General features: G+C 38.1%; 1 long non-coding RNA gene across 1 annotated transcript; it reads left to right on the forward strand.

The window, feature by feature from the left end:
• The first annotated feature begins 336 nt into the window (after positions 1-336).
• LOC128588363 (uncharacterized) lies at positions 337-10,428 on the forward strand. Its single transcript, XR_008380760.1, has 4 exons — positions 337-510; positions 6,067-6,317; positions 8,191-8,896; positions 9,734-10,428. It is a non-coding gene; the product is annotated as an uncharacterized LOC128588363 (long non-coding RNA).
• Positions 10,429-19,552: the final 9,124 nt, after the last annotated feature.

Raw genomic sequence — 19,552 nt, forward strand, 5'->3', positions numbered from 1 at the left:
TTGTTTTTCTATTGCTGGTTAGTCTAGCCAAGGCTTTATCAATTTTATTTATCTTTTCAAAGAACCAACTTTTTGTTTCACTGATCTTCTGAATAAGTCTTTTGCTTTCCATTTCATTTAATTCTTCAGAAGTGATTGTGTTGATATGGTAACAGGATATTTCCTTACAAGTTAATTTCAGATAGGTAAAATGAGGTAATGGTAAAACTAACAGATGATAGATTAAGTGTGTACATGACTAGAAAGGTATAAAATCAAAACCCTGAAGAAAGAACTTTGCTACACGCCGTCCCATACTATGCAGTCTTTTTCTTGACTTAATAATTACAGGAGCGAGTTTATACCCACAGCAAAGCTGCTGTTTGTTCACATCTTCGTCATGCAACATATTGGTGTACTTGACAGGATAAGCGGATCGCAAAGGAGCAGAAAGCCTTTCTGGACACTGGGCTGGAGGATGGCCATCTTCACCAGGACACCTCGGAGAGATATTTGCTGAAGCCTCTTGAGGTAAGCTTGAGAACCCTGTAACTGGGATGGTGCAATTGCCATGCAGAGTATGTGGGACATCTCCAGCATAGCAAGAAACATGGGAAGAAATAATATGAGTCTTCAGCTCTCTTCCTCTTTGGAGGACCAGTATATTGCCATTTTAAAAACTCTGATTTCTGCCACTAAAATTCCAGTAAAAACCAGTAATCCGTGGGAACTTTTCCATGTGGTTGTTAAGCATTGCCACTGGTTCATGCCTGACCAGAAACTCCAGGTTAATATGAAAGTCTGGAATAAAGTGGGTCAGGCTCTACATTGTACCCACCAAAAAGGCAATTTTATATGCAGAGAAATATGGGCAACATATCAGCTGGTTCATATTGCATTGGAACCATTTCAAACATGTTCTGAGCAAACCTCTGAGACCAAGGATATTGGCGCTGACTATTGCCACCCCTGCCTCCTTTTCCCAAGCTGGGTCAGTTAGACCAGCCAAAGCAGGCTGCAGAAAGTCCCAGAGAATCAGAGCATGAATATGATATGCCACAGTCCTATTCTGAACCCAAGCCTAATAAGCCTACAAAGAAATATGTGGGTGACTTAATTAGTCTAGAGAGTGATGCAGAGAGCTGTCCAGAATTAGTGGAAATGGCTGATGAATCAGCTCAAGAAGAGTCTGAGTTTGAACATCTTAAAAATGTTATGGCTGAATATTTTCAAACAATGAATCAAAGAATTGCCTTCTTAGTAAAGAAGGGAGCTGAGGGCGACACCTGTGGCTCAAGGAGTAGGGCGCCGGTCCCATATGCCGGAGGTGGTGGGTTCAAACCCAGCCCCAGCCAAAAATCACAAAAAAAAAAGAAAGAAAGAAAAGAAGGGAGCTGAAATACTCTCCTCTAGAGCAAGCTCTAAAGCAGGTTCTTGTAAAGATGTACTTCCACCTTACAAGCCTTTAACTCCTTCTGCACCACTGTATGTGGTCTGGCGGGAAGGTCCCTTACATCATAATGCTCCACCAGGAATCTATCCTATGTGGTCTAATCCCCCAGATACTCACTTCACTGCACGGTATCACTTTCCTTTAGATGTTTCTGAATTGGGTATATCTAATGAGAACTCAGTTCAAATTTCAGAACTGGGTAATAATAAAGAACCTGTTATACAAGCATATTCTGTTTTCTAGGAAATTCAAGAGAATGGTCAATTAGGAGCTGCTCAACATGCTCCTACAGAAGAAAAAATTTTAAGAACAATGAAAGATGCCATTTATGCTTGTGGACCTACTTTTCCTTTTGTGATTGGCATTTTAAATTCATATTGCACAATTCATATTTTTATTCCTGCTGACTGTGAAACTTTAACTCATTCTACCTTGAGCGCTGGTCAATTTTTACAATTTAAGGCTTGGTGGCTGGAAGAGGCAACTTTGCAAAACTGAGCTCAGGGAACTCCAGTTAACTCTTTAATGGGTACTGGCCCTGCAGCTGACATTCAACAACAGCTGCAATTAACGCAAGACTTATTAATGCAGGTTAAAGATGTTTGTATTAGAGCTTGGCAAAGACTAGAGGAAAAAGATGGGGTTAAACAGTTTTTCACAAGAATCATGCAAGCAAACAATGAACCATATTCTGAATTTGTGGCTAGACTTCAGACAGCTATTGAAAGGTCTGTTCCTGGAGAACAGGCCAGACAGATGCTTTTATTACAATTAGCATTCGAGAATGCCAATTCAGATTGTAAGTTGGCCCTGACACCTGTCAAAAATCAGGACAATGTTTCCATTGAACAATATCTGTGCACTTGTCGGGATATTGGCTCTGGAACATTTCCGGCAAAGCTTAAGGCTTCAGCCTTGGCAGAGGTACTTAATGGGATTAAAAAGAAAGCAAAATGTTTTAATTGTGGAAAAATGGGGCATCTGCATTCTAAATGTTGCAAGGCTAAAACTTAAAGTGCTCCAGCTGCTGCAGCTCAGGATACCAAGGCACAAGCACCTGGCCTCTGCCGCCACTGCGGAAAAAGCAAACATTGGGCTAATGAATGTAGATCTGTTAAAGATAAAGATGGCAAACTCCTGCCCCCCAAAGTAGAATTTTGTTCCCTAAAAACGGGGTACAGGGCCCAGCTCGGGGCCTGATAATGAACAATAAAAGCACTCAAGGTCAATTTCCAGTGGACAATGGGTAACACATGCACAGGTGAATCAGAACAACTAATGAAATAGAGCCTGTGAAATTACATGTTCAGGATCTCTTTCATGCAACTCAAGGAAGTGCAGCTTTAGACATACCAATACTATCTGAGGAAGAAATCTTAGCTGGACAAAAGCCTAGAAAACTTCAGACTAGAATTTATGGCCCTATTCCACCAGACTCTGTGGGGCTTATTTTAGGTAGAAGCAGTTTAAAAATGGAAGGTTTAAGCATACATCCTGAAGTTATTGATTCTGATTTTCAAGGGGAAAATTATGCTTATGGCTTCTCCTACCCAGAATATAAAATTAAAAGCTGGTCAAAGAATTGCACAAATTTTAATACTGCCTTATCATAAAGGACAGGCTGCTCCCATAAAGCAGGAGGGTGGATTTGGCAGCACTGGAAAACAGGTTTTTTGGCATACTTTCCTTAATGACTCTAGACCTCAGTATACAGTAACTTTTGATGATAAAATGGCAATTACTGGACTAGTAGATTCAGGAGCCGATGTTTCGATAATTGCTTCTTTCATGTGGCCTAGGGGTTGGCCAAAAAAGAAAATTGAGGCCAAATTTGTTGGTGCGAACCTTAACTGATACTGAACAAAGTGTTAATACTTTAGACTGTTCTGGCCCTGAGGGTCAGAAAGCTCAACTGCGCCCCTATGTGGCTCCTATTGAGTTATCTATATGGGGCAGAGATCTTTTACAACAGTGGGGAGCCATGATTACTCTTTCAACTATTTCCAACCCAGCCAAGACTATAATGATGAATATGGGTTATAATCCCATTGACCCCACTCCTACTTTAAAACCTGAAATTGTAAGAATAGGGAATGACAAAACTGGACTAGGCTTGCCTGCTCTTCACGAGGGTTTTATATAGAGGCTCCTGTTCAGTGCTTTGCCCTGCCCTTGAAACGGTTAACAGATAAACCGATATGGGTTGAACATCGGCAGCTCTCTTATGAAAAATTAGAAGCGCTTAATAGTATAGTTCACGAACAGTCAAAAGCAGGCCATATTGTACACAGTAACATCTTCTGGAAAACTCCAGTACATTTAATAAAAAAGAAATATGGAAAATGGAGAATGATAACTGATTTAAGATGAATTAATACAGTTATTTCTCCGACAGGAACCTTACAATCAGGTATACCTAACCCATCTCTAATTCCTAAAACTTATTCTATTATCATAATTGATTTAAAGGATTGTTTCTTTACCATTCCTCTTCATCCTGAGGATGCTGAAAAATTTGCTTTTACTATTCCTGCTTTGAACTCAGAAAAACCTGCAAAACGTTTCCATTGGAGGTTCCTTCCTCAAGGAATGTTGAATAGCCCCACCTTGTGTCACCTTTTTGTAAATCAGCCTTTAGAAATAGTATGAACACTTTTCCCAGATGGTATGTGCTTACATTATATGGATGACATTTTAATAGCACACCCTGATCAGGAAAAGTTACAACAGATGTTTAAAGCTGTAAAAGAAAATTGCCAGCAGTTTGGACTCGTAATTTCTGAGGACAAAACACAGTATACAGATCCTTGGGCATATTTAGGATACAAAATAACTAGACAAAAAATAATTCCACAAAAAGTAACTATTAGAAGGGATACTTTAAAAACTCTGAATGATTTTCAAAAACTATTAGGAGATATAAATTGGATTAGACCTAGTTTGGGAATTCTCACGTATGCTCTAAAAAATTTCTTTGCAACTTTAGAAGGGCCAGCTGATTTAAAAAGCCCTAGAGTATTAACTGCTGGGGCATAAAAAGAATTACAATGGATAGAACAGCATATCCAGCAATCTCAAATAGATAGAATTGACGAAATTGGTCATTTTTATTTATATGTGTTTCCTTCCAGTCATTCCCCTACTGGACTGTTAACACAGGAAAATAATTTCATAGAATGGTGTTTTCTACCTAATAAGACAGTTAAGAAAAGGGAAACACATATATAGATATAGATATAGATATAGATATAGATATAGATATAGATATAATGGCCACAATAATTTTAAAAGGACATCAAAGATTTAGACAATTAATTGGTAAAGACCCTGAAAAAATATTTGTGCCTCTTACTAATTCTCAATTTAATAATTTATCTTTAACATTGAATGGCAAATCGCTCTTTCTGATTACCTAGGACTTATAGGCAACCATTATACTAAAGATAAAAGAATTCAATTTCTTAAAAGAACTAATTGGATATTACCAAAATTACTAAAGAACATCCTTTAGATAATGCTGTCACTTTTTATACTGATGCTAACAAAAAAGGAATATCAGGATATGTAGGAGAAGAAATACAAAAGGTCAAACAGTCTCCTTATCAATCTGTCCAGAAAGTTGAGTTATTTGCTATACTAATGCTATTAAGTGATTATCCAGATAGAGAGCTAAACATAATTAGTGATTCAATTTTTAGCACAATTGTAGTACAAATTATCGAGACTGTTACTTTAACTGAAAATAATTCAGAATTAAATTTGTTGTTTCAAAAAATACACAATTTAAGAGCCTGAGTTAAAGGTATTTATATCACACATATTAGAGCCCATATAGGATTACCCGGACCTTTATCAGAAGGATAGATATTATATGATAGATCAATTAATAGGGTCAGTACTTACTGCCCGACAGGAACATAATATTCATCCTTCTAATCAAAGATCATTAAAACAGAGACATGGCATCACTTGGCACTCTGCCAGAGCCATAGTCTGATCTTGCCCCACTTGCCAACCTTTAGTAGCACATCCTTTGCCCAAGGGAGTTAATCCTAGAGGATTGAAATCTAATCAACTATGGCAAATGGATGTGACTCAATTTCCAGAGTTTGGAAAAACAAAATATATACATCATACTGTGGATACTTATTCTCATTTTTCATGGGCAATAGCATTATCATCTGAAAAGGCAGATGCTGTTATCACATATCTTTTGGAATGCTTTGCTATTATGAGTAAACCTGAAACTATAAAAACAGATAATGGATCAGCAAATATTTCAAATAAATGCAAAGAATTTTTAAATCTTCATCAAATAAATCATCTAACAGGTATTCTTCAGAACAGCCAGGGTCAGGCTATAATTGAAAGACGAAATAGAACATTAAAAGATATGCCAAAACAGAAAGGGGAGGGACAGTATACCTCCCCAAGAAACAGATTATCTTCAGCTCTATTTACTTTAAATTTTTTAAATTTGAATGATGAAAATGAAACTCCAGCATCTAAGCACTGGAGTGTGGTCACATCAACATCTACTGACCAACAAGTATATTACAAGGACAACCTAAATAATCAGTGGATCCCTGCCACTGTGGTAAAATGAGGAAGGGAATTTGCTTATATTTCTACAGGAGACCGTAACTCTTAGGTTCCAGACAAAAATATTAAACTCAGAAGTGTTACCATAAAGAAACAACAGCAGAGAACCCTGATGGAATTTCGAGTGAACAAATTAGCCATGAGATTCCAGCGCCTAACCTTGACCCACAAAAACGGGAAGTGCAAGAAGATGACGGCAGTGCACCCAGAAATGGTGACCATGCAACAAATACAGAAACTGGGGAAAGCCACTGTGACAAGCCTACGCAGACAAAAGCGTAAGGTAACACCTATGAATATTTTTTTAGCAATGTTTGCTTTCCTTATGTCAATTGTAGAAGGAAAGGAATTTCATTATTGGACTTATGTCCCTAATTCACCACTGCTGCAAGGGGTTAGTTGGATGGAACCCACAGTCCCCATATTTACAAATGAATCTGTATGGCTCCCTGGACCCTATGATACCCGAGGACCATTTAAATCTGAAGAGGGAATGAAGCTTGCTTAATTATACTTCTGTGGTCACCAGCCCTCCTATTTGTTTTGGGCAACAATATCAGTGTTTAAATATGACTGTACAGTACTGGCTAAGTCATTATGACCGGCTGGTATCTGGAATGACTTCAAACGTGAGATGTTTATGCTAAGTGCTAATTCCATCTCTCGTTTTATCCTGGGTTTAACTCATACAGATGTAGACGCTCCTTCTTGTAAGGAGCACAGTTTTACATTACAAAAAGAATGGGTGCATTGAACTCGATGTAAAGGAGATCAAACTTTTTTCTTAACTTATACTTCGAAAGGTCCTATAGTGGACTGGAATCCAAAGGCAACTTTACTTGACAGTAATAAAAGACCTATTAACATTTAGTTGCCAAGAGATGAGACTATCTATCCTATAAATAAAAATAAAATTAATATTAATATGATAAAACCTATGAGTTGGACAGATGTTGGGTTTACACTTCCCGCACCTTGAATTTATAGCTTTCCTAAACAAAATCATTTGTGGAAAGTAGCAGCATCCCTAAAACCTATGAAAGGTTGGACTGGTGTATTGTTTTATCATCAAACCACCACACCCCATACTTATAGTATGGAATTTACATTCCATGATGAAAGATACATTCAAGCTTGTGTTCAATTACCCTTTGTGTGGCTTAAGGGCATCATAAAGTGGAATGAAAAAACAGGAGACTTGTTTTGTCCTGTGTGTCAACTGTTTACTTGTATTAATAGTTCTCTAAGTTTTAATCCTCAAAAGGAACAGCTATATTTGTTGAGAGCCAGGACAGGTGTGTGAATGCCAGTGAATTTAACCAAGCCGTGGCAAGAATCTCCTGCCCTGACAGTCCTTCAACTTCTGGCTGATTGAGTCTTGAAAAGAACCAAGAGATTTATTGGACTTTTGATGCTGCCATTCTAGGAATTATTGCAGTGACAGCTTCTGCTGCCACTTCTGGGGTGACTTTAACTCAAGGAATCAGAACACATAATATTGTGGCTGACTGGCATAAGGACTCTGAACAATTATGGACTACTCAAAAACAGACTGACACTGAATTATATAATGAAATTGATAATTTAGAACAATCTGTTGTTACATTGGGGGATGAGTTAGTTAGTTTAAAGAAATAAATGAAGTTAAAATGTGATTGGAATGTAACTACTTTTTGTATAACCCCTGTTAAATATAATGAGAGTAAATTTCCTTGGGAGAATGTTAAAAAGCATTTGTTAAACCATGATAATTAGACTAAGGAAATTGCAAATTTACAACATGAGGTATATTCTACTTTTGAAAATAAGTTACAAAAAATAGATGGAGATCAGATTTTACAAGGCATAGCTGATGGAATTGAACAAATGAATCCTATTCCAAAAATACAGGGACTTGTAGGAAGTTCAGTAGGATCATTAGCATTATTTTTAATTATTGGATTCATTTTGTATTTAATTTGTAAGAAAATGAAGCATGCCCAAAGAGAAAACGAACGTTACACGCAAGTGTTTGCTTTAATGATGAAGGATATGAATAATATATATCAAAAAACAGAAAGGGGAAATGTAGGATAATATTTAGAAATAAACATATCCTACATCAAGCACACAAAGTGAACTCAGTGTGAGTTTAAAATGATTTTCTATTCTTCCAGAGGCTTAAGGGACCTGGGCCCCCCTGGGACACATGCAGAGTGAGGTTGCCTGGAGTTAAAAATTCCACAAGTCACTTCTCTGAAGCTGTGCATCCCATGAAGCCTGAGATCAAAGGACATGCCGCCCTTCCTCAGAGGCATGGGCCAGAGGGTTGACGTATGTTAACAACATATTGTGAGAGGTCTATATCTGCTCTGTCCTGAGGAAAGATACAGTCATTACTTCATACTGAGTAAACTGAGTGAATGCTTGTTGCTTGAAGATACTCTTCCATTAACTCTGTTCTCCTGTGACTACTTTCTTCTTTGTGATCTTTATTTAGATACCTGCCCAGAGATTAGTCAGTGTCTAGAAGAGAATGTTTACTGCAGAAGTGATTGTGTTGATATGGTAACAGGATATTTCCTTACAAGTTAATTGCAGATAGGTAAAATGAGGTAATGTTGAAACTAACAGATGATAGATTAAGTGTGTACATGACTAAAAAGGTATAAAATCAAAACCCTGAAGAAAGAACTTTGCTACATGCCATCCCATACTGTGTAGTCTGTTTCTTGACTTAATAATTACAGGAGCGAGTTTATACCCACGGCAAAGCTGCTATTTGTTCGCGTCTCTGGTCATGCAACAATTACCATAGATTGTTCTCATATAATGCTCTTTGCTGCATCTCCCAAATGTCAATTTGCACAATGTTCCTTATCAGTAAGTATTGACTACTTTTCATTACCATTTTTATAGACATTTAACTTTAGAAGTATACTTTAAATCTCTGATGTTGTACCAAATGGCCTTGTGGGGGAGCCTTTCCATAGTTTGCAGTCTACCTTTGGGATGGATTTGGACCTATTGGGTTGCGAGTCAAAGTGCCTCTTCAGTATTTTAAGTATTGCCCAGTTTGTCCTCATAACGTTTGAGTCACACTTTGTTAGCAACACTGAGCACAAACACAAGCAGTTAGATGTGAAACTTCTGATATTTTGTCACTGATATGGTATCTCAGTAGAGTTAATTTAAATTTTTCTTTTTTGAATGAGATGAAGAGCTGTTTGTCTTTTTTTTTTTTTTTTCTCTTTTAACTGTTGGTTTATGTCTCTAACAAGCTTCCACGGGCTTATTGGTAGTTTCTTTCTTCTGTGTTTTTAGAGACTTAAGTATATTAAAAATCTTTGTAATATAAGGCATATAATTACTTTTTTCTTTTTAATAAACTTTTTGTTTTCAAATGATTTTAGAATTACAGGGAAGCTCTCTGTATTATCACTGTGATAATACAGAGAGCTTCCCTGAACCCCTCACCTGGTTTCCCCTACTACCATCATCTCACTTTACTTTGTATATTTGTCACAACTAAGAAACATCACTGGGTACGTTTATAATTAACTAAACTCCAGGCTTGATTCAGATTTTACCATATATTCTATTAATGTTAATTGATTTCCTTTGGCTAGGTCCAACCCAGTGCACCAGATTGCATAAATTGTCAGGCCTGCAAGGTCTCCTCTGATCTGAGACAGTTTTCCCTATTCCTTGTTTTTTCAGACCTTAGCAGTTTTGAAGGGTACTTACTGATCAGGTAAGCTGTAAAATGTGCCTCCGTGTGGGTTTTTCTTGTAAGTAGACTGGGGTTATGAACGTTTGAGAGAACAGCCTGGAGATGAAGTGGCAGGAGGGTGTAAAGGGAGAAAAGACAAACTTTTGGGAGTCACAGGTGAGGAGTCAATAATAGTGGAATTACAGATTTTATATGGGCAATAGCTGGCCCTGAGACGCTGAGAACAGGACTACAGGTCCCTGTGTGGGACGTCTGGAATAGGGTGGGGTTTTGCAGGACCAGTGGGTACTTTCTGAGGAGCGGGTGCAGACCCAGAGCCTGATTTAAGGGCTTGGATGGACAGTGGGCGGGGCTCAGAGGAGCTGGGGTTGGAGTTTTGAGGGGTTCTAACAAATTCTGGAGGAATCCTTGTGAAGCTGGAGAGCTTGCTCCTGCAGAGCCTAGTGGTTCAGTGGGCAGTGCTCTAAGAACTTTGCCAAATTATTTTAGTTGGTGTGGCTCTATCCCTCCCCGGCCCCCAGAGTGCCCCTTCAACCAGACCCACAACCTGAGAGTGCAGCACGTACTTGAGCACCGTCTACTTCCCCCCCTCACCTGCATAGCTCAGCACTGCCAGAGGGCGCCACTGTGGGCGGTGCTGGGGGTAGGCAGGGAGCTGCCAAGGGGTGCGCTGTGGGCAGGGCTGGGAGGTAGGCGGGGTGCCGCCAGCCTCTGGAGAGTGGGTGTGTTCACCTTTCACCGTCTGGCCCTGTTGGGGACGGGGTGATGGCTTCCAAAGCATTCTTTCCTGTGGCGGCAGTTTGGACGCGCCTGCAGTATTCTTGGCATGATTTTCCATGGCCTTAGGTTGCCTCCTCAGACACCTTCACATAGTGAGGAGGTGGTTCCTAGGGATGTTGGCCAGAGGTAAGGTGTGCCAAGGAGTGAACCAGACGCTTCTTGTTCCTCATCCTTTGATGCACTGACTGGACAGTGTCACTGCTTGCCTCTTTCCTGGAGGAGGACATGTCCATGTGAGAGAGAGACAGAGAGGGAGAGACCTCCGCTATGTAGAGACTGATATATAGTAGAACCTCTGTAAGCTGACCCCCCCAACGGACTGTAACAAACTGCTCAGAATAAAGAGGTGGTCAACAGAAGGAACGAGGCTCTCTGTACTGATACATACATGGGGTGCATGTCTGGTCTGTGAAAATTAAGTCAACTTAAGGAGGTGGTCAACTACGGAGGTTCTATTGCACATTGTGATATATATTTGTGATTTATAGAGATGGTGATATATATTGTGATATCTAGTAATATCTAATGGCATAGATTGTGATATATAGCAAGGTATATAGTAATGTATTTGTATATATACAGAGGGTGCCCAAAAATGTATGCACATTTTAAGAAAGAAAAACTGTATTAAGATTGTAATGCTTGTGTAATAACACAAGATGTATTAAGATTGTAATGCTTAATAGAGATTAAACTGTATTAAGATTGTAATGCTTGTGTAATAACACAAGATGAATACAAGTCACATTTGACTTCTGCAGTTACTAGAGGCGCTGCAAACCTCATATTATGCCTTGCTGTGGTAATTGAATTCAACTTCAAGAAGTAATAGGTAGGCTCTGCGTCTGTAGCTCAAGTGGCTGGGGCGCCAGACACATACACCAAAGCTGGTGGGTTCGAATCCAGCCCAGGCCCACCAAACAACAATGACAACTACAAACGAAAAATAGCCGGGCATTGTGGTGAGCGCCTATAGTCCCAGCTACTTTGGGAGGCTGAGGCAAGAGAATTGCTTAAGTCCAAGAGTGTGAGGTTTCTGTGAGCTGTGACACCACGCACTCTACCCAGGGCAACAGCTTGAGACTCTGTCTCAAAAATAAAAAAAAAGTAATACATAGATAACAGCTCCTAATTTGTGTATACATATATTTTACACCCTCTGAGTATAGTGTTTATGCATGTTCTTTAATATTGTTCTCTTTAGGGACAATTGAGCACTTAGCCCTCTGGCTTAAGCCTGAGAGTTTTCAAACAAGTAAAGATTTGCTTTCTCTGGAATAACTAATTCTCTCCAATGTTTGTCTCAGCATTTTTGAATATTCACAACTAGTTCCTGCTTTAAAAAATGTTTTGCTTTCATTATTAACTTACATTTATAAAGTATAGGCAAATTCAATTATGTATTTAATAATTATGCAAACTGGCCAAGTGGACTCGTGTGCTGTTGAGTCAGCACCCCCATGGCAGAGCTCTGAGTACCGTTGGTTGATACAGGGAAGCTGAATTGTATGTATGATGTGGAATTTGTCATTTGAAAAGTATGAACGTTCAGGAAGCAGACTGTTGCACTGCCCTGCACATTGAGGTTGGAGGTTAGTGCATTTCTGTCAGTTGTTTATCTTTGTGTGAGTCAGATGATGTCTCCAGGCTGAAAAACCTGGCCTAGAATTGATGAGCTTGGGAACCCTTTCCACTCTAGGCTTCCATAAGGCCCAAGCCTGGATGCTTCCTGGTAGATCTCATTTGCATTTCCTCTTTATTCTAGATATATATATATATATATATATATATATATATATATATTTTGTAGAGACAGAGTCTCACTTTATGGCACTCGGTAGAGTGCCGTGGCCTCACACAGCTCACAGCAACCTCCAACTCCTGGGCTCAAGCCATTCTCTTGCCTCAGCCTCCCAAGTAGTTGGGACTACAGGTGCCTGCCACAACGCCCGGCTATTTTTTGGTTGCAGTTTGGCCAGGGCCAGGTATGAACCCGCCACCTTCCGTATATGGGGCTGGCGCCCTACCGACTGAGCGACAGGTGCTGCCCTATTCTAGAGATATTTTGAAACTAAATGATACTGGCTTATTGAAAGGAAACAAATTGCATTTTTTTATTGGTGTGCCTCATTTTTGGCATTTTACTTATTACCTGGATGAATAATGGGGTGAAACTACTTCAAAGGATATAATGCATATGAATTCTTTTTCTTACTCTTACCATCTTTGGTGTTCAGATAAATTTAACTTATATCTAGTGATGCCATAATTGCAGTCTGTTATTTCAATTAGTCAGCAAGTTTTCTAGAAAAAAAATTTTTTAACAGCACTCTAATTTCAGTGTATCCACAGCTGCTGTGTGTGAGGATGTTTGTTGTGTATATGACTTTCTGAATATGGTATTATTTTCTTCCTTTTAAATAGCTTCTATTCAAGTAAGTAAATCAGGTAGTCCCCTTTGTTGAAATGTCACATTTGTAAATCTGTTAGTTGAGGAAGAGGATGTGGTAAGAAATGTGTGATTTAAAAAAAATGAAATATAAGGGTATTACTGGTGGATTTTTCATTTAAGAAAATTAGAAAAAATTCAACCATATCCTACCTTGAAATGATAAATACTTAATTTCTGTATTTAATCTGAGTAGTTTCCATATTTGCTTTGGGATCTACTTTGTTATGAAACTGCATTCTCAGCTGGATGTGGTGCCTCATGCTGTAATCCAAACACTTTGGGAGGCTGAGGTGGGAGGATTGATTGAGGCCAGGAGTTTGAAACCAACCTGAGCAAGAGAAAAAACCGGAAAAATTGGTGAATGCTGTCTATAGTCTCAGATAATTGGGAGGCTGAGGCAGGAGGATCCCTTGAGCCCAGTATTCTGAGGTTGCAGTGAGCTATGATGACACCATTGCACTGTAGCCAGTGCCATAGAACAAGACACTGTATCAAAAAAAAAAAAATTGTATTCTATGTAGGTTTATGTTACATTTCCAACTGAAAACTTTTTTGTTGTTAAAATTGCCATTTATAGTTGATTGTAGGATTTTTGTCTCATCTATCTTACTTGCCTTTTCTATTAAATAACCCATTTGATCTCCTGCCATAGAGCAGCAACTTAAATGGAACATGTCCTTTCTCTGGTGGGACATTTTGGAGTCTTCCTGTGGTGGCTGCAGGCTGAGGGAACATTTTTGGCCTACTAAGCCCTGGAGTAATTGATGCTTCTGAATGATTTCAGCAAATGTGCCAAGTAGGATTTTGCTACTAGTGGGGGTTTTCCTGTAATGTGTTCCTAGCAGGATGGGCATATGTCCTTTTGTATGAACAAATTGAAGGTTATCTGCTGGAATCTTTAAAGAAATAACTTCTCTATATGCAGGAAAATGTAAAAATTATTGTCATTTTGTTTATAAGATTAATGGAAGTAGCCAGGTATTGGGCCTGGCAGTTCCACAAAGACCACACTGCCAAACAAGCCACATTTACAGCAGAGTCCTTTTATTGAAGTGCCAGCTGGCAACTGCTTCAGTGTCCCAACATGGGATTTCTGAGAGCAGCCTGAGTGCTTTTAAGGGGTTGGGTTTTTAAGGATTGGTTTACATCCTGGTTGCAGGCCGTAGCAAGCAAACATTGTACAAAAGCAGACTTTTGTGGATAGTTAGCTATATGTCATACATTGTTGTTTTCAGTACTTTCTCTCATACATCTTAGTTCCAGTACCTTCCCTGCCTGGTATTGTTTAAAGGTCAGTCTGGGGATAAAGGCATTCCTGGTTCATTTCTCAGGGGAGTTAGTCAAGCAAGAAGTTAGTGAGTGCTTTCCCATCCATCTTGGGAGTGAACCAGACTTACTCCATTTTGTTAAGGGCCAGACATTTGGCAGGAGTTAACAGGTATTTTTCTACTTTCCCTTGGGCCCACTGGGCCTAACAACTACCCGCTTGTCTAGGATATAAATTAAATCATTAATTTTAACTTGAATGTGGGTTGCTTGTTATCTGTCTATTTTAGTGGTGTGGGTACATAGATTACATTTTTTTTTTAAGTAATTAAGACAAGTCCTGCAAGGAGTTTCCTCAGGCTTCAGCCGTGCGTGGACCAGCCAGCTTCCAGTGTGTGTCTGGAGCAGGGCATGTTGACCATTTTGCTTTCTACGGGGTAGTGAAGTTCTCTTTACTCAGTTGTGAGGAATTTAGGTTATTTACAAACATTTATAAGTTTTGGATTTTTAGAGATAAGTCTGGGTGTAGTGCCCAGGAGTTCCACAAAGACCACACTGCTAAACAAGCTAAATTTATAGGAGAGTCCTTTTATTGAAAAGCCAGCTGGCAACTGGCTCAGTGTCCCAACGTGGGGTTTCTGAGACCAGCCCCGAGTGCTTAAGGAGTCAGGTTTTTAAGGCTTGGTCTGCATCTTGGTTGGCATGCAGGCTGTCCAGTTGCATTTTGGGGGTGGGGTGGGGGGACAGCAAGTAAGCATTGTACAGAAGCAGAATTTTGCAGTTAGCCATACGTCATACATTTTTTGTTTTAATATTTTCCCATACATTTTAGTTCCAGTACTTTTCTCCATACATCTTTGTCTCAGTAGTCTCTCCACCTGGCATTGTTTAAAGGTCAGTCTGGGGATAGTCAGTTCATTTCCCAGGCCCAGGAGTTAGTCAAGCAAGAAGTTAGTGAGTACTTTCTCATCTACCTGGGGAGTGAACCAGACTTACTCCATTTTGTTGAGGGCTTGCAGCCTCAGAATTTGTCAGGAGTTAACTGGTATATTTCTACTTTAGCCTAGAACTAACAAGTCCCCCCTTTTCTTCTTAATTAGTCAAATCATTGACTGATGGGTGGGTATAGGTTGGGCAAAAGGTCATATTGATTTCTTAATTATCATAAGTTTGACAATGCTTATTTGCTTTTCAACATAAGCAGTAAGTTGATGTAAAATGCAGGGGCCTACTGCCAGGAGGAGGAGGAGGCAGTGGAGTGGTGTGGACTCATAGATTACATTTTTTCTCTTTTCTTAAAGTTTAAAATTTAATTAAGATAACTCCCATGAGGAATTTACTCAGGGTTCAGCTGTGCATGGACCAGCCAGCTTCCAGTATGTGGCGGGAGCAGGGCATGTTGATTGTTTTAAGATTATGAAACTATTTAGTAGTTATTTACAAATATTTACAAGTTCTGGATTTCGAGGCTAAGGTTTACATAATGAGAATATTAGTATTCTTATAAACTTAGCACAGTTTTTAAGATAATATATAGTTTTAAGAGTTTTTACATAATCGATAATATTTAATACTGCACTTTCTAGTGTGGCCTGTAGGTAATTTTTGTTGAGTTTCAGGGTTTCAGAGCAAACATGATTATTGTCTATAATTCTATACTTGTTGGCCAGTTTCCTAATTCCATTTAATAGATTAGTTTAGTAAAATAGTTATGTTTTATGAGTTGACATTACAAACAAGGCTGGAATTTAATACAGGTGAGCCACAGCCTTTTTTTTTTTAAATCATTTCTGTCTCCAATTTTTCTTGTTACTAAAGATAAATTATAGCAGAACTAACTTAGTTACCAAAATAAACTGTACTGCCAGTATACTGGGCCTAATTATTTGCATAAAGTGTAGTAAGAATGATTAATTATTAGTTATTTAGGCTCTTTTTTAAAAAAAATTGGCTTGCTGGAACTTTCTATAAGGAATTTTCAGGTTAGACTTAAGTTTAAGTCTAAGACTTAAGACTAAGTCTTTCATGAGCCCAAGTTTCATCTGTGCCATTAGGTACCTGTATGCACTGGACAAATTTCTCTCTTCCTGAGGTCCCCAAGCACATTTCAATTCCTAGACTTGTCAGAAAGCAACTTTTGTCACTTACAACAGATCAAGAAATATTATTGATGGGTACCTGGCCAGTTTTTCCAAAGGGATTTTTTATTGGCTTTATAAAGTCAACCTGAATTCCTTAACACAGTCTGGACACTTCTGGAAATGCTATTCCAGCTAAAGCCTTGTTAACATAACCAGTGCTTTTATCATGTCCAATAGACAAAACAGATTCTTATTGAACTTATGCAAATACCTGTATTGTTAGAAATTAAGAATACTTACAAATGCCTTTCAAATTCTGGAGAGATCAAGGAGAAAAAAATACATATTTCAAATTCTGCTCATAAGTATATACATTGCTTGAAAAGCTACAAATAGTTTAAAAGATAGAAAATAGTTTTCTTAATTTCTAGAAAACAGACCATGAGAAGAATTGGCAATATTTCAAACAAAAAGCCATAACAAATTAACTCATTTTCATGTCATTTACTTCTATTTTGCTTGAAATTAGGTTAGCAATACTCATACACATGTTAATTTTTAAATTAAAGTTCTAGATGTTTGCTTCAGTTTTTCTTAATATACACTAAGACAGACTAATATTTTATAAAGTTAATTTTTTTTTATATTTGATAATATTTCCTATACCTTTAAATATACTAAATAAGCCTAATATATCTTTAAAAAGACTGAATTTAGAATTTTGATCATGGAAGGTTTGTTAAATATCAAAGTTTCTTTCATTCTCAAAAACTCATTTTTTACAAAACAGGGGATTACAATGTATTATGAAGTTACTTATTTACTTGACCAGACCAACATTTTAAAAGTTTAAAAGGCATGATTTTCTTTTGGGTTGGAGGGTGGTGAGGTAAAGATTGAGTTTCTCAAACAAGTTAAACAATTAAACTACTACATTTTACAAATGAGGGACAGTTTATGGCATCAGGATTTTCTTGTTTAGGGCTAGACAGAGATCTTTCTCATTTTTAGGCTCAGGTGAACTCAGACATTTGACTCTTTGTTTCTTTTTAAGAATTTATTTTTAGTCACAAGTGGGCTGTACCCTGCAGACCATATTCTTTAGATAAGTTCACAGTTGAATCTAGTAACCTTAGAAATATTACAGAGGTGAAAGTTTTATAATCTTTAAACATTTGGATTTTAATAACAGGCTCAAAACTAATTTTATTTTAAAGGAAACTATAGTTGCTTGAACAATAAGTTTTTTGAGTTATTTCTGTTCAAAGTTTTCTATTTTTCTGGAGACACAGTTACAGCAGTTTCCTATAAGCTCTTCTCTAAAATGTTTTAGTACGGTTTCCCTGTGTCTTCTATTCTCTTTCCTCAGATAAATCACAGATAAGTTCTAGCTGGGATAAAAACTGAGATACAGACAGGCACCACTCAACACAATCGTTTCACCCTCTGTGAAGGGTGAGGGAGCAAAAGCCCACCTATTATTATTGTTTCAGTCAGTGTTTAAGTAATCACATGTACACAATTTCAACCTTCTCTCTCTTTTATTAATCAATTACTGCGAGGTTTTAAAGGGAAAGTAAGCTTATTCTTTGACACAGATTTTTCTATTGGTTTGGGATATTTCTTATGCTGCTCAATTGTCAGTCTGAACTTCTTTTTTATTAGAGAAAATATCTTTAAAATTTCTTAATAAATAACCCAGTGGGGTATTTGCTTTAGAAGAGGAGGAACTTATTTTTAAAAGGACAAAAATCATCTGTGAAGCACAGAGAAGCACAAAAAGGCACAATTACAACATCACAATGGACCAATAAAAGCTAAACTGATAATCAGAGAAATTAACCAGATTAACCAGAGGGACTCAAACCAGAAACTTAAACCAGAGGTACCCAGACCAGGGATTCAAACCAGAGCGACTTAAACCAGGGACCTAGACCAGGGGGAATGAAAGGCTGGAAGGATGGTACTAAAACTGTCGTTTCTAGATCAGGGGTCCTCAAACTTTTTAAAAAGGGGGCCAGTTCACTGTCCCTCAGACCGTTGGAGGGCCGGAGTATAGTTAAAAAAAAAAAAAAAAAACTATGAACAAATTCCTATGCACACTGCACATATCTTATTTTGAAGTAAAAAAAAGGGGGAATAAATACAATATTTAAAATGAAGAATAAATAAAGTTAAATTGACAAACTTACAAGTATTTCAATGGGAACTATGGGCCTGCTTTCGGCTAATGAGATGGTCAACGTCTGGTTCTGTATTTGTCACTGCTAGTTATAACAAGTGATGCAAATGTGCGTCAGTTAGTCTAGATTTGGTTGGAGATTTCAGATGTTTCATTCTGGAAAAAGTCTGTTCACAGACATAAATGCTGCCAAAGATGGTTGCCATTTTGAAAGCATGGTTCCTGAAATTAGGATATGTCTCAGAGAGGAGAGATGCATAGAAATTAGGAAGGCTGCTTGACTTGAATGCATCTTTCAGAGTCACAATTCTGCAGTTCAGCCAGTTTCACTTGGTAAATCATATCCACATTTTCAATGTCAATAGAAAATGGGTTATGGAAAAGCTGTATGTCCTGCTCATGGAGATGAAGCTCTTTAAATCTAAATTGTAACTCCTTTTGCAACTTTTCTAGTGAATCCACACGTTTTATTTGGGAATGCAACCAATGGATTTTCCGCTAACAGATTTTGAGCTGTGGGGAGCTGTCAGAAATTTTCCTCCTTCACTTGTTTCATGGGGAGGCCTAATTTTACTTCAAATGCTTTCATATGTGATTGCATATCACACATAAGCTTCCCCATTCCTTGAATTTGCACATTGAAACTGTTGAGTAGCTCTGTTACCTCTGTCAGAAAGGCAAGGTGCCATTTCCATTCTGCATCATTGACCTCTGGTACTTCTTTGTTTTTTGAAAGCAGAAAAACTGTAATCTGTGGAAGTAAGTCATAGAAATGTTTCAAAACTCTCCCTTGACTCAGGCAACAGACTTCTGTGTGGTATGGGACATCTTCACAGGTAACATTTAGCTCAGACAGAAATTCCTGAAATTGTCTGTGGTTTAGTGCATTACCTCTAATGAAATTAACACAAGATACCACAGTTTTCATAACAGAGTCCCACTTCAGTGATTTACTACACAGCGCTTGTTGGTGGATAAGGCAGTGTATGGCTATTGGATGAGAATGGTTATGTTTGTCCATCTCTTGGTTAATGCAAGCAACTAC

Source organism: Nycticebus coucang, chromosome 6 (assembly GCF_027406575.1).
Source record: "Nycticebus coucang isolate mNycCou1 chromosome 6, mNycCou1.pri, whole genome shotgun sequence".
NCBI classification, from domain to species: Eukaryota; Metazoa; Chordata; class Mammalia; order Primates; family Lorisidae; genus Nycticebus; species Nycticebus coucang.